Genomic DNA, 25528 nt, shown 5'->3' with positions numbered 1-25528 from the left:
GGGATAGAGAGTGCTTTACCCTCTTGAGCTCCCCTTCATTTTTGGTTTGAGGTGACTACGTTTTGTAACTGTTTCTTCTCTTCTGTAATGTCTTAAAGTTTTCTCATACGAGTCACCTCCCTAGCTCGGGAATAGCCCCTGTGTCATCGGCCTAGTGCCTCTTAGGTTTTAAAATGTGTATTTAGGAGTGCTAATTCACGCCTCCTTTCCTTTCTTGCATTTAGGGCCATTTAAATTAACTTAAGGCCCTGTAGGCTGGGTACGAGATACCCCTGTTTAATTCTTGTAAGTTGTGCCTTGATGGCAAGTGATTGTAAAGTCTGGTATTACCCTTATAAGCTTGAAAAATTGAGATCGGGTTAGCTCTTTTATTTGTGGTAAAAGTGCCTCTAGGAGGCCTGACGTGTTTTTTGGAGCTTATGCTCCTTGAATGAAGGGGTTTTCTGCCCTTTGAACAAATGAATGTACCTCGGTAAAGATGGGCTAGTAGCTCAAGGATTGTGTAATTGGGGCTCGAAGCCCAGAACTTGTAAAGACCCCGAAACTCGGGCTTTCGTTTGTAAAATTATACCTTGTACCTGATTAGTGGATAGTGGTTGAGTTGTTGTTATCTGTTTAAATTCTATGTAAAACTTGTTAAGCTTTTCTACTTGTGAAAATATAACCTTTATTGAAATTTTAATTCATCTTTCGGCCTTGTAGTTAGACCCATTCCAGCCCGCACCTTCTTTCACCTCTGCAGTCCACGGGTATCTCCGTAACAACAACAATAATAATAATAATAATAATAATAATAATAATAATAATAATAATAATAATGTCCGCCTCTGTGATGTAGTGGTTAGTGTGATTAGCTGCCACCGCCGGAGGCCCGGGTTCGATTCCCGGCTCTGCCACGAAATTTGAAAAGTGGTACGAGGGCTGGAACGGGGTTCACTCAGACTCGGGAGGTCATCTGAGTAGAGGGGGGTTCGATTCCCTCCTTAGCCATCCTGGAAGTGGTTTTCCGTAGTTTCCCCACTTCTCCTCCAGGCAAATGTCGGGATGGTACATAACTTAAGGCCACGGCCGCTTCCTTCCCTCTTCCCTGTCTATACCTTCCAATCTTTCCATCTCCCCGCAAGGCCCCTGTTCAGCATAGCAGGTGAGGCAGCCAGGGTGAGGTACTGGTCATCCTCCCCGGTTGTATCCCCCGACCGAGAGTCTGAAGCTCCAGGACACTGCCCTTGAGGCGGTAGAGGTGGGATCCCCAGCTGAGCCCGAGGGAAAAACCGACCCTAGAGGGTAAACAGATAATAATAATAATAATAATAATAATAATAATAATAATAATAATAATAATAATAATAATAATAATAATAATAATAATAATAATTTACGAAGTAAAATTGGTTGTCTACTGGGTGGAATATGGCTGCACAGTCTCTATCTTCATTACTGTATCAGCTGTACCCTAGTACTGTATGGTAACTGAGCTCCAGTATGACATGCAGCTTATACCCCTACTGTATGATAGCACACCACCACTACAGCACTTATCGTAGAAAAGAACAATCAGGCTCTAGTTTCCATTTGTCACAACTTCCTCTGATAAGGAGTGATGCTTGACTTCCATTCTCCAATCTCGTTCTTCAGATACGCTCCAGTAGTTCTCTGGCTTTTTGACTGGTGACTGGCAGCGATACTTGAACGAGGTAAGTCCTATTGCAATGAATGGATATTTAGCACGGTAAGCAAGGAGAGTTCATGGTTGAAACAGGATAACTCTCCAGTGGGGTTCCTCTGAGTTTTATAGTGTTGTGGGAGAATAACAATCTTAAAGTAAAATGCAAACTCGTGTCCTCATCCTGAGGTGGTGCAGCTCTTTTCAGGCACAACCTCAATGGAGGTGAGCTGCATGCACCATTTTAACCACATACCAACCCTCCTGCCATTCTTACATTTCTGTCAGTACCGGGAATCGAACCCGGGCTCCCGAGGACGGCAGCTAATAACATTAACCGTTACGCTACGGCGGCGGACAATTTTGAAGTAAGGTGTATATACTTACTCAGTGGCATAACATTACGGCCCACAATGCATGTGGCCCCGGGCCTTAAGAGGACCCACAGACTTGTGTCGAAAAAATAGCAATAATCAACGATCTGCATTTAGGGCTGGGCAGATTCCCTATCAAATGGAAATTTATCGAACAATTTCTTTCATAATTTATTCCAATCCCTTACTCCCCGTTCTATAGGCCTAAATAAATATTTGCCCCAATCTGTCCTCTTGAATTCCAAACGTTATCTTCATATTATATTTCATACTATTAAAAACCCCACTCAAGTGTATTCGTCTACTAATGTCATTCCACGCCTACTCTCTAGCGACAGTTCGAAACATACTACATAGTAGAGCACCTCGTCTCCTTACTCCCAGAGTCTTCCCAGCCCAAAGTTTGCGACACTGTCGTAACAGTACTCCTTTGTCGGAAATCACCCAGAACAAATCGTGCTGTTTTCTTTCGAATCTTTTCCAGTTCTCGTATCGAGTAGTCTTGGTGACGGTCCCCTACACTGGAGCCATACTGTGAAATGAAATAGCGTATGGCTTTTAGTGCCGGGAGTGTCCGAGGACAAGCTCGGGTCGCCAGATGCAGGTCTTTCGATTTGACTCCCTTAGGCGACCTGCGCGTCGTGATGAGGATGAAATGATGATGAAGACGACACATACACCCAGCCCCCGTGCCAGCGAAATTAACAAATTCAGGTTAAAATTCCCGAGCCTGCCGGGAATCGAACCCGGAACCCCTGTGACCAAAGGCCAGCACGCTAACAATTTAGCCATGGAGCCAGACGGAGCCATACTCTAATTGGGGTCTTACCAGTGACTGACTTATACGCCCTCTGCAGTACATCCTTACTACAGCCCTTAAATACTTTCATAACCATGTGAAGAGATCTGTACCCTTTCTTACAACCTCGTTAATGTGATTATCCCAATGGAAATAGATATTTTTATCGCAAGGAAAAGGATTATTTTTATAATTCGGAAGTAGGGGAATTCTCAGGTGGTTCACCTAGCTGCACATTTATTATTATTATTATTATTATTATTATTATTATTATTATTATTATTATTATTATTATTATTATTATTATTATGTCCGCCTCCATAGCGTAACGGTTAGTGTTATAAGCTTCCGTCCACGGGGGCCCGGGTTCGATTCCCGGTACTGCCAGAAATTTAAGAATGGCAGGAGGGCTAGTATGTGGTTGAAATGGTACATACAGCTCATCTCCATTGGGGGTGTTCCTGAAAAGAGCTGCACCACCTCGGGTTGAGGACACGAGTATACTATACTGTACCCATACTGGGTAATTTAGGGCAACTATTACATAATTCGGTTTCACAAACAGATGTATAGATGGAATTGTTGGATGAGAATCTCCAGAAGTCACTTACCAGGCTTGAAGTCTCGTCCTCCCTACTTTCATTGCGTCACTGGCTGAACTCATAAAGCATACGGGCAATGGAATGTTCGAAAGAGAAAATAGGCTCTACATAAAATATAACGAAAGTAGGATTCTCTATAATGCGAGAGGAATACACTAATATTATTAAATGAGAAGAATCTTCCTTGAAATATATTTGCTAAACATTTTATTATACTGATAAAATCACACGAGATGGTGCCATATTACAACACATAAACAAAGAAACAATCAAGACAGATGCAAAATTATATACATAGTATGCCTTAACGTCCTTTTAGTTTATTCACAGTTGTAGTTGGTCCTTGGCATACCTCAAATCATTTGATTAATACACACTGATACGTGGATTTATTTATCTATAACAGTGATACTAAATGGCATCTATTACTTTAATAAGTTGGTCAGAAATGGATATTAAATGGCATCCATCCTGTTGATTAATTAATTATCATTAATCATCATTAATTATCATGTCTTTAATTAAGTATCATTAATCATGATTTGGAATGGATTCGTATCACAAGTACATCTACTTTACACACGAGATTGCCTCGCCGCATATCAAACACATGGTCTATTTGACCATGACAATTTATATATTACACTGAACACATACGCGTACCCTGGGTTTACCTAACAAATTATATTCAAAAATATCAGCCAACGCCGGAATCGAACCCATCACCATAGAACACTTTGGGGAATAATAAAACACGTAAACACATTACATAGAAAAAATATCAAACATATATCATACAATACATCTTGAAGATATGGCTTAATCAAGCCATAGTATCAGGTTCAATTCTTCGTTCCAACATGAGTCGAACTCAGGTACTCCAGCTTCCGAGGTAAAAAATTTAAAACTCCTATCACGAGCTAATTTAATGTGTAAAAATGGGAAGGGGTTTATCCTTCGTAAAATCAGGAAATTATCCGCGTTATTCATAACGTATCATTAGAATGGAATTGAGACTGCATTGGCAAATGAAAGGGATCTTGCAGGTAAACATTAAGCTCGTTGGGAACGACACAATCTGCCTCAGACCCTACAAGTTCTCACGTCGTAAATCTGTCAGTTATGACAATAGCTGTGTGTCCAGCTCTGTGGCTACAAAAACACATTGAACTCGTCATTTCTTTCTTTCTTTCTTTCTTTCTTTCTTTCTTTCTTTCTCTCTTTCTCTCTTTCTTTCTTTTATATATCATCTCGGCTTGTTCTCATCCTTCCATCGGGAATATGGCCTCTGAAATCGGTTGTATTGGTTAATTCTTTGTCCAATTTGTCTTTCCGGACGTCTTCCATAATCATATTTTCTGGAATTTCCACCCTTCATTGTACTGCTCCTGAGGTCTGTCCCATGCCGTAGGATTTCTTTGGTCTCTGCGCTTCGGTGAACTATTTTATCGAAGGTCTTCAGTACTCGTCCCTTGATTCCTACGTTTTAGTTGTTTTTCATCTCGATCTACATTCATCGTGTGTATCACTCCATGATGACGTTGTCGCGAATGTCCTCCATTCGTCATTTGATCTAACTGTCGTAGGATATGCTCGGTTTCAACGGCCGTCTGCACATTTGCTGATATCAAAATTTTTTGCACTTCGGGCGGCAGTTGCTTCCCTATAGCGGAAACCAGCTCTAATTCGGATGGGAGGTTATACAATTCCTTCATTCGTAATAGCTGATTAAGAAAATATTCACAGAACCTCGTTTGCCCCGTCGCAGAGTACCGTTTCGAATACAATTCTAGGCACAGGTCTAATTGTATTGCGATTCCCCAGTATTTTTCTAGAAACTGACGCTTAAACTCTTCGTAACTGTCAAAACTGGCCTTGAAAGCTTTGAACCAAATTAGGGGTTGATCGGTAAGATAGCGTTCAATCACCCTCAGGCGCTTATCTAAAGGTATATGATGATCAGTGAAATATTGGTCAACTTCAGCTAGAAAGCCCTTTGGGGTCATATGAGCACTGGACCCGAACTTCCTGGGTTCATCATTAGCCACCCTTATAAAATTATAGATTGGCATCGCACCGATATCATGCGGAGTCGAACTACGACCTAGCGGATGACGAATTTGATTATCATCTCCTATTTGTGTCGATTCAACCATTACTTCATGCTCGGTACCGGTATAGGATAGGTCATGCCCAAGGTCTTCCCGCTTCTTCTGCATGGGCGTCAGTACTGCCTCTACCTTGCTATCCTTTAATTTGAGGTTATCCACCCCTTTAATATCCTATAGTCTAAGATTATCCATTTCTTCTCTATGTTCCCATATTAATTCGTCATGAAGGTCCGTCTTTATGCTAGCCTTATAGGCCCTCTGGCTCCCTTTGTCAGTTTTCTCAGCTAATTCCTGCAATTGACCATGGATTTCCCGTTGCTTTCTTCCTACATCCAAACTGACATCTTCCTTTACGCGGTCTAGCCGAATGTCCATTAATGCATGTACCTCTTTGAATTTGACTTCATTGTCTTCCGCGGTTTTTACCAATCGTCCCTCTATAGCCTCGGACTTCACTGTAAGTTGCTCTACATGCCCTTGTAGTGTTTCAACATCCTTTATAATTGTCCCTGTTTTGGCTCCTAAATCCTCAATTTTGACCTCCTGGATAGTCATCCGGTCTTCGATTTCCTCCATTTGGTTATTCCAACGAGTTTTGGATTGTTCTAATTGGATAGTCATAGTCTCTAGTTTTTCCGTTACAGTATTGATACGAGTGTTATATTCTACGGCCTGGGCTTTTATAAACGCTTCCTGGTCGTCCATACGTTTAGTGAGATAGCCTACCTGTTCAGTTTGGTGATCAAGACGCCCACCCATTTTATTGAACTCTTCTTGAGTATCTGCCGTTACCTGAACAAACTGTTCTTTAATGCCTATGTCCATTTGATTAAGACGTTCTTTACAATCTGCGTTTGCCTGTTCAAAACGTTAATCTCTGCGTTTACCTGTTCGATACGTCCCTCCATTTGACTAAAACGTTCTTTAGTGTCTGCGTTTGCCTGTTCAAAACGTTCTTTGACGTCCACGTTTACCTGTTCGAAACGTTCCTCCATTTGATTGAAACGTTCTCCCAATTTATTAAAACGTTCTTTATTATCTGCATTTGCCTGTTCAAAACGTTCTTTTAAAAGTTCATCCCTTCTTTCACTATCGGCCTTCTGTTCCGCCATTAACTTGTCTATCATCTCCTTCACAGCTTGCATATCCATCACAACACTAATTTGAGAATTCGTACCCCCAAAATTGAGCAAAACCATACTATTTCCAAACCATGATTTTGAATTTTCTATCTTAGTTAGGCGTGTTTTTGAAATATATAATCAAATTACATCGAAACAAGCTTCAAAACAGCCGTATCACGCCTCCTAACAATTATTAGTGATTCTATTAGTATGCATACAACTTATCAACCATCCTGTCCCGATATATTCATTAAATGATTTTAAAATTAGTCCTTATAAATAAAAATTGCTGAAATTCGCGACCTGTACTGGGCTCGATAATTTACGTATACCGGAAACATGGTATATTTAATAAACATTGGATGTCATCACCTTCAAGATTGGTAAAATGCTTTAGCAGATAATTACCCGTCTACGAACTGTCAACATCGCACTGTTTATCATAACAAGTTTAAGAGTAACAGGATGAGGCGTCCCCTCTTAACTACGATATCTAAATCTTCACAATGGGATATGTCCCCTAAACTACCAAGGCTTGCAACAATGCATCACCTTTGGCTTAGACCCGTAACTAGCAGAATTTGAAGAATTCTACTTAGTTACTTTATCCTCAAATTTGGGAAAATCATCTTATTGTTTCCCTGGAATTTCAAACTCCATAATTTTCTTGGGTCGATTATAATTTTGAGTGACTCTCGTGTACTTTTCCATTTAATCTGGAGACACGATTTTTCATTCTTCTCCCTGTCATATGACTATAACTTAATTTATTTCTGTCACTCATTTAAATATCATTACGTGTGATATCATTGTCTCTGGTTGTGGCTTAAGCACTCCATCCGACATATTTATTCACTATGAATGCTGTATGCACACGCTCTGATTCCCTACACTTTGTATTCCTTTCCTATAAAAAGTATTATTCGGAATGAATGCAATATTTCCATCTATTTAGTTTCAACCATACCGATACGGTATTACCACTTGATATTGGGTATTCCCCTATTACAGTAGCGTTATTCAAACTCATGCCTTAATATCTGGCTATGTATTTATGAAACAAAATTAACATTATCAGCGATTCAAATATGCAAATATCGTAGCGCCTTGTGTTGCGAAGACATTTAAAATCTACCGCAACACGGGTATGAATCCTGCCTCTTCCACGTTCGGCATCGTATAAGTGCCGTGACGCGGATATAAAACCTGCCTATTCACGTTCGGCGTCATTTAAGTGGTACCGTGACGTGAATATCGAACCTGGCCTCTACACGGTTGTGACGTCCGGTTTTTGTTTAAAATATAAACAGTGATACACTGCCACGGTTAGATTAATTATAAATACACAGTGACGGTCAATTAGAGACACTGTAACAGTTTGAGTGTGACACTCCACTAGTTAGATTAATGATTAAACATTACAAGTTTGGCACGGGGACATGAAAACCCTTTTTAACACTGTAAGGTGCCAGGTTAGAAAACATACCACATGAACCTCAGAGCAACTCCCTAGTTAGTAATCCTTTTAGCGTAGAGGGGTGCCCAAGCAAAGCGATCAACATGCACTCATTTAAAACACTGTACCAATGTAACGGTGGCACCAATCATGAGAATCTAAGTATAATGACACAGTAAGACTCAAGACACAGTAACGTAGTAGGGGACAGCCAGTTAACAGTTCAATAACAATAAGTAACCCAGTGCACAGCGATTATCCAAGATTGTGCACCCAGTAAATCCAAATAAATAACCACATAGAGTCACCACACAGAGGCAGTTAATTCAATAAGTAAATACAAGTAAAAAGCAAGGCAACTTACCTCAAGGAAAGAATGTGGAAGGTGCCTTAGGATCTTTGCAATCATGACCTTAATTCAATTATCCAAGTAAACCTTAGATATTAGTGCACGACCTTTATCATGAAAGGATAAGCCGAGGATTTTTAGAAATATCAGAATTTAATAAAAACGCAAAATGAACATTACACCAAGTTAAATAAAAGAAGAATAAGTCAAGGGTTTTTGAAATTAAAGTTCAAAAGGATGGAGTAAATAGATAATTAATTTCGTGAAATCACAACCACCAAAGGAGAGAAATGAAACCAATCTTTAGCACGGTGTTATTCTATAACAACCTGCATTAATTAACAGGCCTCGGAAATCCAGCAAACTCCGAAAACGCAAATCTTTTGGAAATTCACCAATACAAGGTACTGGACTGGCACAATACCAAATAGGTTAGCACAAAGAAACAGCTAAATTCAGTATTAGGAAATAAATCGCAGGAAAGTCCATCAACGACACCACCAAGGCAGTGGAGTCCAGGAAACGGGTAATTCGGCAATACAATCACAACACTTCAGGAACATAACAAAACAAGCAGAAATTTCTGCTAAATACAATATTCCATGGATTAGATCATAGGCCAAAAATCCAGAATGGCATCACAAATACTGAGAAGTAATTACCGTAAAAATCCTCACCAACTCAGCAAGAGCTTTCCTGGAGACGCAGAAGTTACTGCCGAATTCAATATTTCACGCACAGAATCACCAGGGGAGTTAACACGGATCACCCAATAAATACTCAGATACCGGGGTAAAAATTAAGGCAAATCAATAATAATAATAATTCCCCAAAGTACCAAGTCAAGCTCAGAACAACCAATTCCAACCGTAATCTGTGCCAGTCACCAACCAACTCACCAGTCATCGCGTAAAATCAACAATCTCAATCAATATCATGGAGAATAAAAGTCACCAAGACGACCACAAATTAAAATAAGACAGTCAACGGGTAACAAAACACCGTTGAACGGATTGGTATTCATTTTTCTCAACTCCTTTTGAATCAATTAATAACAATTTACTGTTCAGAGTGGTTGGTGATAAAGGTTAACCTTATAGAACAGTTAGGCATGTTTAGCTTTTCCCAAGTTTCAAATGGATATCAACCCAGATGCAGAATTACATACTTTCAAAAGACAAGATGATAGCCTCCATAACCAAAGGTCTAAATAAACACAACTGACCGTTCGAAAATTTAATACGAGAACCAGTAGAAAATGTGTTTTAGGAAAGGGGTCAGTTATGGACTAATGATCAAATGAGTTCCAGTTACTAGCGAAAATGCCAGGTCGGGAAGAGAATTCTGAATGATAATAATAATAGTACAAGCTCAATATACGTTAACAGATACAAGTAATAAATAAAAAAAACCGAACCTACCAAAATTCCCACCCAAAAGGGGTGGAAAACCAGAGTAAACCCTGGAAAAATATAAGCGCTTACATGGCGCGTCTGTCTCGTACAAAGACAGGAGTAAAACTGCAAGATGGCTTCCCCAACACAGGGCAAGGCCCCGGTGTTCTCGCTAGTAGTAGGGAGCGAGGGGGAGGGGGAAACAATACAGAAGTAGACAGACAATGGTATGTATACCTCTGCTAACATCAAAAGGAGGACGAGGTTCAAGGAGACTAAATTTTAGGTATCAACCTTACATGGTGAGTGCCATTTTAGTGCCTTAACGTAATATAGAACCTGCCCTTTACACGCTGGGCGCCATTTTAGTGTACCCATACTGAGTAATTTAGGGCAACTATTACATAATTCGGTTTCACAAACAGGTGTATAGATGGAATTGTTGGATGAAAACCTCCAGAAGTCACTTCCCGGGCTTGAAGTCTCGTCCTCCCTACTTTCATTGCGTCACCGGCTGAACTCATAAAGCATACGGGCAATGGAATGTTCGAAAAAGAAAATAGGCACTACATAAAAAATAACGAAAGTAGGATTCTCTATAATGTGACAGGAATACATTAATATTATTAAATGAGAAGAATCTTCGTTGAAATATATTTGCTAAATATTTTATTATACTGATAAAATCACACGAGATGGTGCCATATTACAACACATAAACAAAGAAACAATCAAGACTGATGAAAAATTATATATATAGTATGCCTTAACGTCCTTTTAGTTTATTCACAGTTGTAATTGGTCCTTGGCATACCTCAAATCATTTGATTAATACACACTGATACGTGGATTTATTTATCTATAACAATGATACTAAATGGCATCTATTACTTTAATAAGTTGATCAGAAATGGATATTAAATGGCATCCATCCTGTTGATTAATTAATTATCATTAATCATAATTAATTATCATGTCTTTAATTAAGTATCATTAATCTTGATTTGGAATGGATTCGTATCACAAGTACATCTACTCTACACACGAGATTGCATCGCCGCATATCAAACACATGGTCTATTTGACCATGACAATTTATATATTACACTGAACACATACGCGTACCCTGGGTTTACCTAACAAATTATATTCAAAAAATCAGCCAACGCTGGAATCGAACCCATCAGCGTAGAACACTTTGGGGAATAATAAAACACGTAAACACATTACATAGAAAAAATATCAAACATATATCATACAATACACCTTGAAGATATGGCTTAATCAAGCCATAGTATCAGGTTCAATTCTTCGTTCCAACATGAGTCGAACTCAGGTGCTCCAGCTTCCGAGGAAAAAAATTTAAAACTCCTATCACGAGCTAATTTAATGCGTAAAAATGGGAAGGGGTTTATCCTTCGCAAAACTAGGAAATAATCCGCGTTACTCATAAAGTATCATTAGAATGGAATTGAGACTGTATTGCCAAATGAAGGGGATCCTGCAGGTAAACATTAAGCTTGTTGGGAACGACACAATCTGCCTCAGACTAGAGATGGGAGTTACATATCGTATTATGATACTGTATTCTGTTCCATCGCAGTAAGCTGTTCCATAAATATTATGTTCCATCCGAGACCCTAATACAAAAGTAACTGTCTCAGCGAAACCAAGGGAGCTCCTGATTGGTTAACGGATGTTAGACTGCAAGCAAGCATGGCAGCTAGACTTAAGCGCGCACTCCTGCGCATGCGTGAGCGATACATTTGTAACCGCTTAGAGGCAGTACTGACATTCCTACACTGTTACTTGTCAGCCGGTTACAGAATTACAGATATTCATTAGTTGTCTCAAGAGCGTTGTATTAGGTTTACAAGAGGGAATACATACAGTTGTGTAGTTTCTCGAAACAGTTCCGCGTGGCCTTTCCAGTTAATATTTCGTGTTTTACATTGTGCTGTACGAGATGAGTAAACGACAGAAGACGAGTCCTCTGTGGTCTTATTTCACTGTCACAGACGATGTAAATAAATCTGCCCGATGTGATTTATGTGGGCAAAAATTTAGTTACAGGGGAACGGTTTCTAACTTGAAGAAACATATTGAAAGAAGGCACCCAACAATAAATATTTCCGTGTTAAACTCTCAAAACTCTACCAGTGCATGTGGGTCTGATAATGTTCATAGTACTCAAATATCAGGTCCTGGACAGCCATCGCAAGTGCCACCTCGTGTACCTATCCCTCCTCCTGAATCTTCATCATCACTTGCAGCCCGTGGGGCAGTGAAGCAACAGTCGCTGTCATCATTTTTGCCAGTGCAAAGGAAAATGAGTGATGTGCAGAAAAAGAAGCTGGACAAGCTACTATTACGGTTGTTTACCGTGGATTTTCAGCCTTTTTCTATAGTGGAAGATGAAGGTTTTGCAGCTTTTTGTACTGGATTAAACCCTGCCTACGTTTTGCCTGATAGGAAGACTATTTCATCATCACTTGTTCCAGCAGCATATGAACAGTGTATGACAGTTGTTCGTGAACATTTAATGTCGGCTTCCAGCGTCTGTTTAACTACAGACTCCTGGACGTCTAGGAATTCAGAGAGCTACCTAGCTGTCACTGCACACTTCATAAATGAAGATTTCGAACTGGAGTCAGTTTTGCTGGAATGTTCAATTTTGCCTCATAGCCACACAAGTGTTAATTTAGCTGCTGAAATTAGGTGTATTTCAGACAAATTTCATTTGTCCGAAAAAATTGTAGCCGTTGTAACGGACAACGCATCTAATATGAAAAATGCTGTTGTAAATGAACTTCAATGGAAGCACTTTCCCTGTTATGCGCACACTTTAAATTTAATCGTCCAGGATGCATTGAAACAGATACAGTTATTACTGGAGAAAGTAAAACATGTAGTGGCGTATTTTAAAAGAAGCACGACGGGCATGGAGAAGCTACTGACAGCGCAAAAGAACATGGGTTCTTTTCATCCCAAGAAATTCATTCAGGAAGTCCCTACGAGGTGGAATTCCACCTACCATATGTTACAAAGGTTTTGTGAACTAGAGGACGCAATAAAAACTTCAATAGCTCTCATAAATAGAGGTATCCCGGTCCTTTCGCAAGAGGAATGGACATTTTGTAAGGAACTTTGTACTGTTCTCAAGCCATTTGAAGAGGTTACACTCATAATGAGTGGCCATAAGTATGTAACAGGGAGCCAAGTACTTATTTTGACAAATGGCCTCACAAATGTTTGCCGAAAACTTTTAATTGAGCCCTTCAGTGAAACAGTAATCGGCGTTGTAAACAAATTATATGAGGGACTCACTACAAGATTCAAAAATCTAGAGTACAACGAAGCGATTGCCTTATGTACTTTTCTGGATCCAAGATTCAAGTTACTGGCATTCACAGACAAGACTGCAGGAGAACTAGCAAAGAAGCGTACAATCGAACTGCTATCAAAATTAAACAAACAAGAGCAGGCTATAGCTAACGCAGATGATGGTAAACAAGTTCTGGAAAGAGATGACAACAGGAGTGAATTCTCTATTTGGACTGATTTTGATAAGGTGACATCTTCGAGAAAACCCACAGGTAGGTTGATATGATGGTGATAAATAATAATAATAATAATAATAATAATAATAATAATAATAATAATAATAACAATGAACACCTATGAGACATATTATTATAATCGTTCTTTTCTTTATTAGGTACATCATTGTCAGCTGCTGCCATTGAAATTAACCGTTACTTGGATGACGAATTGCTGCACCGAAGTCGGGACCCACTACAATGGTGGAAGGAGAACTGTTACATCTATCCAACTTTATCGAACTTGGTCAGGCTGAACTTCAACATTCTTGCTACCTCTGTGTCCTGCGAAAGATTATTCTCTAAAGCAGGGCAAGTGATAAACGATCGCCGAACACGCTTAAGCTCAAAGAACTTGGGCAGGATTTTGTTTTTAAACATGAATTCCTACCTATTGCGTAGAGTATAGACTAATCTCCTAAAGTATTGCAGCTCATGTTGGGTTTTATTTTGTATAGTTTTATAAATGAAATAATAATCATGAATTAATATCAATTGCTCGGGTATTCTTTGCTTGTCTATCACTATGCTGTATAAATGTAATAATGTGTATGATGTTAAAAAGTCATTTAACTGGTTCCTGTTTTGACTACGTAGTAGTATTTCTAGGAATGTAAATGGGTCACTGCAAACATTTCTTGGAATAGTAAGTGACGACCAAGTGAAAGGGATGGAGGTAGTGGAGAAAGCGAGAGGGAGATAGAGCACCGCTATTTACGTACCGGTACTGGTTAGGAGCTGCAAGAGGCAGCAGGGGGTTAACGACTATTCATCCCAAAAGCTGCCCTGTACCTTGTATTAGGTTACATTTATATCCTAATACTGCAACCTAATACTACACTGTAACGGATACAGTGGAACATGATACAGGAAAGTAACCGTTTGTCCCATCCCTACCTCAGACCCTACAAGTCCTCACGTCGTAAATCTGTCAATTATGATAATAGCTGTGTGTCCAGCTCTGTGGTTACAAAAACACATTGAACTCGTCATTTCTTTCTTTTTTCTTTCTTTCTTTCTTTCTTTCTTTCTTTCTTTCTGTCTTTCTTTCTTTCTTTCTTTCTTTCTTTCTTTCTTTATTTTATATATCATCTCGGCTTGTTCTCAAGTACGCATTTATTTGAGAGCCATCACTTATTATTCATTATCTGGCTATATATTCAGCCTAATTCAATATATCACAACAGCCATAATTATTATAATCTTTTATCATTCCAACATCTCAAACATGTCACAAGCTACACCTTCCCATATCATACCACTGCATCTCAAATCCGTTCTATTAATTTACAGAGAATATTCCATTCTTACAGGTTATTTAATTCTTCTCGCATATCTATATAATTCACATAATACCTCAGTTTGGGACATCTTCAATGATCATCTATTATCATACGGGATTTATAAATACCTGAATCACCTTGAAGCAAACATATAGTTTATATTCGAACTACTATGAAAATCTTTACCAGATAGTAACATTACAAAGAAGTTATAAATTTAGCTAAATCGCTATTCTTCTCATTATATGTCCTTCATATACACTAAGAATTTATGGGATCTGTATAATAAAAATGCAAATAAGCCTGCTAAATATCAATGATTATTCTTAAATCACCTGAAAACCCTAATTAAAACAATAAATAATCTTTTCCCAGTCACACGCGTATAGTGTTCACTACATTTAATATTGTTGTTAATTATAACATTCTAATATTTACAAAAATAAAAATTGCTAGTGGCATGCAAATCTCGCGGTTTAATGTGTTCAAATTAGGTGTACTTATCAAATGCTGGGTATGGTTTGCCGTCATCTCGAGGTACTCCTTAGATCTTTAATCCGTCATGATGAGTGGTCTTCTCTTTGATAGTCCTTGGTTCCTCTTTATCCTCACACGATCCATGTCTCGAACTGTGGTCTTCTTAGTTGAGTCTCTGGACGTTCCTTGTAGAAATGACTGCAGGCACTTAGGCGCGATTCTTGTAGGCTCCAGATCTCGGGGTTCGACGACCACTCACGAACATACAGGCAAAATGGGAAATCAGTTAGTAAACACTGTTTATGTACTTTCAAAGGAATCTACTGGTGATATGATCCACTAATAACTTTAAATAGATTAATGCAAATAGTGGCAAGTTTGTAGAAATCACTGTTAATTTCCCCATTAATCACACAGTCTACCACCACGAGTGTCCATAGAGTCTGCAAACGCTAATTTTATCAGGAATAGTTCTTTAATTTTTACTGAACGTCACTCACTCTTAAAATGCTTTAGATCGGTTACTATTAATTACTGAACGTAATTAGCTCTCTCACTACCTCTTAACAACTTGACGCGTTTGCCCTTTCACTGATGATTGCATCATGAGCTGCAACTGACTGTCGTTAATATTTAAAATATAAAATGTTGAGATAAGACTTCTATTCATCAATACTGTACATTATCTTGTACCACACGCTTATTTCGCGATATTTTACATCGCACTGATGTGTTTTTCTTCCTTGACACAACACTTCATACACTGATATCCAAGTTCACTCCTAACGTGTGAGTACTGCGGCTACACAAATGACAATGGGATCCTGTATCTAGGTCCCGGTTCTACTTATAGCATCCGGACAGAATGGTCAGGGGGGAGGTAAACCACGCTCCTGTTCAAAATGAAGGTCCGGTAATCGGAATCTTTCAGCGACGTGAAAACAATCAAATTATAGGTCGCAACCCCTACTTTCTACTGATCACATATAAAAACCAAAGCGATCAGTGGGTCATTCACAATCTCAAAAGCGTCGTTTTAGGAAATCACGCGTCATGGTTCATCACGCAAGACCTCCCACTTTTTTCCACACGTTGTCAGATTTCAGCAGTCATCTTTAATCTGCGTACTACTGTATGACAGGCGTCATTACCGATCCACTATTAAAGTATTACATTTATATGCATCAACAATTAGCATTAAATGCATCGGTTCGAATGAGACCTGACTCATAAATTTCCAAAAATTATTTCAGATGAATGTGTTCTTCTTCTTCCTCTTTTTAGTAAATTATGGTGAATTGGCACCAATGAATGCGGTGTTGAATTGGTAAGGGACATTTATTTATCAGGGGTTAACACACCTTAATTTAGCCCAGTCTCCGACAACCTGCATTTCCACGCGTAGCGTCATCTCTCCTTCTCGCTCACTCGAAAAGAGAGCGCGATTTCAAGGTTCAGCAGTACTGCGCTATCCTTTTCTCGTTACAGCGCAGAAAACTGCTCCCTTCGGGCTGGGATATCGCAAATCACATCTCGGTTCGGCATGTAGACTGCTAATTACTACATTATATATCGCAGAATGTTGCGGAAAACGGCATATATGATTGACTAGACCTCCTAATATGCCTATGGCATGGTGATGAACGGTCACATCACTATATTATTATTATTATTATTATTATTATTATTATTATTAATCTGTTTACCCTCCAGGGTCGGTTTTTCCCTCGGACTCAGCGAGGGATCCTACCTCTACCGCCTCAAGGACAGTGTCCTGGAGCTTCAGACTCTGGGTCGGGGGATACAACTGGGGAGGATGAACAGTACCTCGCCCAAGCGGCCTCACCTGCTATGCTGAACAGGGGCCTTGTGGAGGGATGGGAAGATTGGATGGGACAGGCAAGGAAGAGGGGAGGAAGCGGCCGTGGCCTTCAGTTAGGTACCATCGCGGCATTTGCCTGGAGGAGAATTTGGAAACCACGGAAAACCACTTCCAGGATGGCTGAGGTGGAAATTGAACCCACCTCTACTCAGTTGACCTCCTGAGGCTGAGTGGACCCCGTTCCAGCCCTCGTACCACTTTTCAAATTTCGTGGCAGAGCCGCGAATCGAACCCGGGTCTCCACAGAGGCGGACATATAGGCCTAATGCTAACAAAAGTGTAGGCATAGGAGAAGTCAGGTGTACTCAGTCAGTTCAGTTTCGAACGAGCTCTCTTCGCGCGAAAGCGTATCAGTTATGCTGTTTGATATTTTTCAAACTTTATTTGAACAGTTTTTGAATTAATTTTGTTTGTATATTTTTCTGTGTTGTACTCGAGTAAATGATTATAACTGAGACTTCGGCATCGATTACAGAGCATAGTTCAGTAGTTACTGGGAAATGAAACCAATGATAAGTACGAACATCTAAGTGGTGTATGATTGAGCAGTTAGCCATTAAACCACGGAGGCAGCCAAATAAAACCAATTAAACATTATTCTTACCTGCTGTAATTACATTTATAATAGTTATTCATAGGTTTTGCATTTTATTTGAGGGAGCCCGATTGTTTATTTCGGCAGGCGCGCTCGTATCACATTCCCTACGCGCACGTGGGCCACGGCGAAGGGATGGGAGCGGTGTTGTCAGACTAATTGTAGCTAATCAGCCACTGTTGTGCTTGGCGCTTGCCCTAAGTGGGGACATCGAACTGAACTTGGGTCCTCAACAGTGCACCAATTGCGGAAATAGCTGTAATAACTGCTCGCTAAATGTCCATAGAAACTGCAAAACTCCCAATGTCTGACTTCAGGAAAATAAAGAACGGTTCCCGGACATGGTTATGCTGGCAGTGTGAAATGCTGCCGTTATCAGGCTCATTCTTTAGTTACCAGCGATACGCCCAGTGACTTAGAGAATAATTCTAAGTGTAAATATGTAAATAAAAATAACTTCTTGCCTTCAATGCGCGCAGTATTATGCGACCTGGACGGTTACAAAATATCTATGCATCGCTTGAAAGCCTTGACCCGACCGAATGTGTCAGGGAAACGTGGTTGTCCAGCAAAATTAATGACTCTGTAGTGTTTCCTGACTTACTTTAATAATAATGGCGTATGGCCTCCGGAGTGGCCTGGTGCGGGTCTTTTTCTCGTAGACGGCCTATTAGGCGACCTGCATGTCTGTGAAGATGAGGGCCCTACCTAGGATGATTTCTAATGCTGAATACGCCACACACACCCAGCCCCGAGCCATTGGAAGTAACCAATTAAGGTTAATATCCCCAACCCGGCCGGGAATCGAACCCGGGACTCTCTGAACCGAAGGCCAGTACGCTGAGCAATCAGCCAACGAGTCGGAGTCCTGACTCGCTGATATTGTTCCATAAGGACCGATCTCACGGCTCTGCAGAGGAAGTTTTAATTGCAGCCAAGTCAGAATGTCATCCAACTCCAGTTCATCACCTGGAGACAACCGTGCCGTCTCAGAACTCACGAGTCTCAAAAATAACGAGTATCAAAATTCACGAATTCCAAGAAGGGGATTGGTAAGAGCAGGTTTCTCCACCTGAGTCAGTCTCAAAACTCACGAGCAGGGGGTTGTGTCTTGATTGCGAACAGTCCAGACTGCGAACAAGGCAAAAACTGTCCAGATTGCGAACAAGAGATTAGTGTTGACGTGATATACATAAAGCAGATACAATTTTCAAAACAGTCTCATACGTAATTTTTGTTCTAGTAGTATTAACATTAACTGGTACATTGGGATGTTTTAGATAACCTAACTATATTTTAAAAAATACTTTTCTTATTGAAAATGTTTAATAATTTAGTTTGAGGTAATCTTACCATTTAGATATTATGGTAGGTTAGTGAGAGTTGTATTATTAATAGGTTTTATTATTATTGCCGGCCCCGTGGTGTAGGGGTAGCGTGCCTGCCTCTTACCCGGAGGCTCCGGGTTCGATTCCCGGCCAGGACAGGGATTTTTACCTGGACCTGAGGGCTGGTTCGAGGTCCACTCAGCCTACGTGATTAGAATTGAGGAGCTATCTGACGGTGAGATAGCGGCCCCGGTCTAGACAGCCAAGAATAACGGCCGAGAGGATTCGTCGTGCTGACCACACGACACCTCGTAATCTGCAGGCCTTCGGGCTGAGCAGCGGTCGCTTGGTAGGCCAAGGCCCTTCAAGGGCTGTAGTGCCATGGGGTTTGGTTTGGTTTGGTTTTATTATTATTATTATTATTATTATTATTATTATTATTATTATTAGTTCTTTTTTTGCTAGTGGCTTTACGTCGTACCGACGCAGATAGGTCTTATGGCGACGATGGGATAGGAAAGGCCTAGGAGTTTGAAGGAAGCGGCCATGGCCTTAATTAAGGTACAGCCCCAGCATTTGCCTGGTGTGAAAATGGGAAACCACGGAAAACCATCTTCAGGGCTGCCGACAGTGGGATTCGAACCCGCTATCTCCCGGATACAAGCTCACAGCCGCGCGTCCCTAACCGCACGGTCAACTCGCCCGCTATTATTATTATGGCAATGAAAGAAGTGAGTGGTTACATCGACAAGGCATTAGCTTTTAGAATATTTATTATTATTATTATTATTATTATTATTATTATTATTATTATTATTATTATTCAAAATAATACATAAGAAGTGAAATAGTTTATTTGGAAACAAGTGGGTTTTTTTGTTATATGCTTTTAATTATTTTGTTTTTTTACCCAGTATTCCAATTGTGTGTACCAGAACTTGGTGTACCAACTGAGGGTTAATTTTTCTGCAGTAGTGGTGAAGCTGTTGAGGAAAGTCGTAAATGTAGATTTGTAAATACTGACTGTAAATATATCATTTATTTTAGGTGACAAGATTGTTATATGTTAGGTTAATTTAGAACGACAAGGCGTGACGGCCGCTTTCTTTATTGCCAGAGCTGGTTTCTGAATAAATTCAAATCACCCAGGTAATAATACAGTAAAAGCGGCTTTCTAAAGAACTTCAGAAGACTCTAGGTGCCAGGTGCCTCTAGTGATGCATACTCCTACCACAATCCACCTAGATAAGCAGTTGATATAAAATTATATATTCTTGCTCATTATATTCGCGCTCAAGCGCCTCTACCTTATGCCTGGCCGCAATCTCGACTCATTAATGTGTGTCAAACCCAAATCATCCCCTTCAGGTACCCACTTGTTTACAATCTGGACTCATTAATGTGTGTCAAACCCAAATCATCCCCTTCAGATGCCAACTTGTTTGCAATCTGGACTCATTAATGTGTCTCAAACCCAAATCATCCCCTTCAGGTACCCACTTGTTTACAATCTGGACTCATTAATGTGTGTCAAACCCAAATCATCCCCTTCAGATGCCAACTTGTTTGCAATCTGGACTCATTAATGTGTGTTAAACCCAAATCATCCCCATTCAGATGCCAACTTGTTTGCAATCTGGACTCATTAATGTGTGTCAAACCCAAATCATCCCCTTCAGGTACCCACTTGTTTACAATCTGGACTCATTAATGTGTGTCAAACCCAAATCATCCCCTTCAGATGCCAACTTGTTTACAATCTGGACTCATTAATGTGTGTCAAACCCAAATCATCCCCTTCAGGTGCCCACTTGTTTGCAATCTGGACTGTTCGCAATCAGGACGACACCGAGCAGGGCCAGTTCTTCTTTGAATGGATAAAATAATGCCTGCCCTACTAGTGATGGCATAATCGAATAATTTTAATAATACAAAAATTTCCATCCAGTTATTTAAATAATCGAATGAGTTTCAAATAGGATATTATTCAGTTATATCGCGTAGAATAATCGGATGCGTCATGAATTCATTTTTCGGCTTAAGTGTGTCGGATGGATAATCGATTGAAATAAGCGAATAGATGAACTCCTATGAAAAATAGAAATACGCCTTTTTTCCAATCTATGAAGTATAATGCTGAAGATGGCACAAACACCCAGCCCGGAGCAGTAGGAGTTAACAAATAATAGTTAATATCCCGGCCGGGAATCCAACCCGGGACTCCCTGGACCCCTTGGTCCAAAGGCCAGCGTGCTAGCCATGTATCCATGGAGCCGGACGACATAAAATTATTTTGTCCCACATGTATTCTTTAACGTGCCAATACGTCTACTGATACGAAGATGACGTATTTGAGCAGCTTCAAATACCACCAGACTGAGCCAGGATTAAGCCTGCCAAGTAAGGATCAGGAAGCCAGTGCTTTAACCGTCTGAGCCATTCAGCCCGTAAACTTTTATTTCGATACGGTTAATAAGCACTGCAAACGCACCAGTAAGTTATAATGCTTTATTTTATCATTATACGTATTCTTTTCGTTCGGAAGGACGAACTGTAGGTACTTTTAATTTATGTAGTTTAATAGCATATACAGTATCCGTTTGAAACAAAACGTTTGATGTGCTTCAATAATTCACTTTCAATACTACTCATTTGAATATATTTTCCCTTGCATTATTTCCGTGACGCAAGGAACGTTGTTTACGTATAAGTCAGCATGATTTTTCCTTGTTCATTCTCCCTTTATGCAATGCAAAACGAGAATAGTAGCATACTTCATGACCTTAAGTGCCTATCCCAAACCTACGCTCGAATAATTATAATACCACACAATCTTACAGACCCCGCACCGACACAGATGATCAGGTCATTTCCACACTCACTAGAACATGGGGATGATGATCACAGATATCCTTAATCCCCTAAAGGACCTAACAGCAACAGAATCCACATTGACACCGGCTATTCGATAATTCTCCATTAACCAATATCGATGACCAAGGGCGTCTGAAGATCTTGAGACGGGAACGAAATGCTAACAATCTATCGTGGACAAGCTGCCCGTAAAAAAACAACACTGGTTTGAGAAGAATGTTACGTACATGAACCAGTGGCACCGTCCTTCAGCTGTTATTTTGGACAGGCTTCCCAAACACATGAACAAAACCAGGTTGGCAAGAATGGAGCGTAACTTGTCATGACCCAGTAGCACCATCCTAAGCCCCATTCACAATGCAAACGTAACGTAACGTAAACTTAAAATTAACGTTAACTTAGAAGTTAGCGGCCATCTTATCTAATGGATCCATTCACAATGCGCCGACGTAAACTTAACTGCGAGTCCGTAAAATTAAGGGATTGCAAACTCCAAGCTCTTGCGGTTCATTTTACGTTAACTTTAAGAACCAGCCAATCAGAGCAGAGGTAAACATTGTGTGTTGTGCACGATATAATGGCTTCTATCGACGAAACACCTGTAATTCTCTTTCAAAATAATATTTGTGTATAGGCTATGTATGATAGAAGGAAAAAGAATTACAAATACGCTGTAGCGAAAAATAATAGGTGGAAATTAATATACTGTAGTAATGAAATCTGACAATAAATGGCGGGAGACAAGCTCACAGCGCTGGCAAACGGACGAGAGACAATCCCTGTCATAAATAAAACAGTGTCCCTGTATATTTCTTAACATTATGACGGACTACTAGTTTACGAAAACGATATCATCCAAACATCTCATCGGGGTGTGATAGATAGGGTCATAGATGTCGGTAAAGGAAACCTTACATTTCTTTTTATTACAAAAGGGGAAGCAAATCGTAAGAAAGGCAAACAGTTCAGGTTTCATCCGCATGTCCAAAACGAACTGATGAGGGTCATTTCTTACAGTAGATTACCGAAATCGCCATGAGATAACCTTCTTTGATTCAAGGGATGAACCCATTTTCTGCACCGTTGTTTAGATCGCCTTTTCAGGTACCGTAGGCCTACACAGCTCCCAGGAGCAAAGCAATAGATGTTTGAAGTAATATGGATTCCGCTACCACGTTGTTTGATTCCATCGAGGTATTGAAATATAAAACTGAGTGATAGCCCAAAACCTGACTTCCGTACTAAATAACATGGCAGTGTTTTGATTGGCTGCTGTGTACTCTTTACGTTAATGTTACGTTCCTCCATTGTGAATACCACAAATTTTACGTTAATTTTACGGTTACGTTACGTCGTTAAGTTTACGGTTACGTTTGCATTTGTGAATGGGGCCCTACAGCTGTTATCGTGGATAGGCTGCCCATATACATAAACAAAGCAAAGCTATCCATTCAGTTCAAAGAGGCGTTTTAACTACTCTAGAAACATCATATTCCGTTGCTCATGAAAGTAACTTCCGACGATTACTAAAAAATTATATTGGTTCGACACATCATTCTCGATTGCTGCAAGAAATATCTGCATTCATACCCCTGACATTCTGTACATACTGGTCGGTAGTTATTTACCCCGCTACGCAGATGAGTGACATTCCATAAGCTTACTCATATCTAACCTGTGTTTAGTTTACCAACCCGTAAGTTGGTAACCCTTTGTATTAAGTTTTGTTTCCTCTTCTAGGACACATCTCCCTCTCGCTATCTCTCTCTCTCTCTCTCTTTCTCTCACTCTTCCCTTCACTGCTATTGCATTCCACCCTGCTAGGCTGAACGTCTGTAATCTACCTGCTTGACCTTCACTAGCTCGTTAATTACGGTACCCCACTAGACACTGACCTTGTCCCAACCCTCTGTACAAACTCCGTACTTACAGTAACTTCCTTCTTAGTAATAACTAACAGCTGACTATAACCTTTTCCTGTAAATAGTCAGAATAGGTCTAGAAGATGATTATGCAACATACCAACCTCTTTCAGAGACGATAAGGGGCATCAAAGATTGCACGAGTAGATTGCAGAAGCATGCGGAAGGGAAAAGTATATCAGAAATTTTTCATACTAATATTAGAAGCATAAGCAAAAATAAGAACATTTTAGACGTTGTTTTGAAAGCATATGATCATAGGTTTGATGTCATAATTTTAACAGAAAGTTGGTCACTGAGTAATGTAAATACAAGTAACCATCCCTTGTATAAATCTTATTACAATGAGGGTTCAGTTAACAAATGTGACGGTGTTGTATTAATGGTAAAAAATGGTTTGGAGCACGAAATGGAAATTATTGAGTATGATGACTTTAAATTTCTCAGAGTAGTAATTAACTATAACAACAAGAAAGTAGCTATTACAGGAGTATATCGGTCACATGAATATCACAAACAGCGGTTTCTCAGTTAGATCATTATATCCAAGATAGATGCCATGTTGAAACCGAACTGATAATAGGGGACCTTTTAAATGAACACGACTGTGACGAATATCTCAACATGGTACAAGAAAGTAATTTTCAGCCTTAATAAACAATCCTACTAGAGTATCTGGTACAAGTAAATCCTGTATTGATCATGTTTTGATTAAAAGTAGGTTGAGAAATGACGACATTCTGTCTATCATCTCTCAAAGTAAAATTTCAAATCATTATCCTATAATAGTAAGTCTCAACATTCAAAATGCCTCGGTCCCTAATAATATACCAAATTTTCGACGTAACTGTTTTAAAATAGATCATTTTGAGGTTAAGAATCATTTAAGTAAAATAAATTGGGGAGACATCTTAAACAGCAGTGATTTAGATATCAAACTTGATAAATTCCTGAATACAATTAAAAGCTGCATGAGCCTGTCCACTGTTAAATTGAAATCAAAGGAAGTCAAAAGAACAGAATGGATTTCTTACGGTTTGGTAAAATCTATTCACACAAGAGACCGACTTTATCAACAATATTAAAAAATAAGGATAACTTGGAAATTAAAGAACAGTACAGGAAATATAGGAACAAACTAAATGATGTAATAATGAAAACGAAAACTGAGTACTATAGGAACCTGATCAATCGCAATTCAAATAACCGTGGTAAGGTCTGGGGCATAGTCAATGAAATAGGTAACACAAAGGTCAGTTAGAAAAGAAGAGATCAAGGAAATCAGATATAAAGGTGAAATCTGGAAAGATGACATAAATATTTCTAATAAATTTAACAATTATTTCATTAACGAAACCACTGAAAAAGCAAAGCATCACAGACAGATTTCCGACTCCACATTAAATATCGCTCACAACCCTCATACTTGCTTCCTTGCACCGGTAACAGAATACGATCTGAAGAGATGTTTGAGTGAAGTACATGAAAACAAAGCTGTAGGAATAGACAATATTTCGGCTCGAATTATTAAAGCAAATATAGTCATTAAAGGAACCGTTGCTGAATATTATCAATGATTCCTTCACGTTAGGTTACTTTCCAAAACAGCTTAAAACAACAATAGTAAAACCTCTTCACAAGTCTGGAAATATTTATGACATTAGAAATTACAGACCCATTTCGATAACTACAACAA

At 39.5% G+C, this 25528-nt stretch overlaps 1 protein-coding gene across 1 annotated transcript in view; it reads left to right on the top strand.

Annotated features, from left to right (window-relative positions):
- Nucleotides 1–1653: 1653 nt before the first annotated feature.
- The window catches only part of LOC136875008 (lysosomal-associated transmembrane protein 4B), a 168960-nt gene continuing 145085 nt past the window's right edge, over nucleotides 1654–25528 (top strand). The window contains exon 1 of the mRNA XM_068227954.1: nucleotides 1654–1694. The gene's annotated coding sequence lies outside the window, so the exon portion shown is untranslated. The remainder of the gene's footprint in view (nucleotides 1695–25528) is intronic.

Source organism: Anabrus simplex, chromosome 5 (assembly GCF_040414725.1).
Source record: "Anabrus simplex isolate iqAnaSimp1 chromosome 5, ASM4041472v1, whole genome shotgun sequence".
Lineage (NCBI taxonomy): Eukaryota > Metazoa > Arthropoda > Insecta > Orthoptera > Tettigoniidae > Anabrus > Anabrus simplex.
The sequence above is the reverse complement of the archived record's forward strand: the minus strand, read 5'-3'. Positions and strand labels throughout refer to the sequence as shown.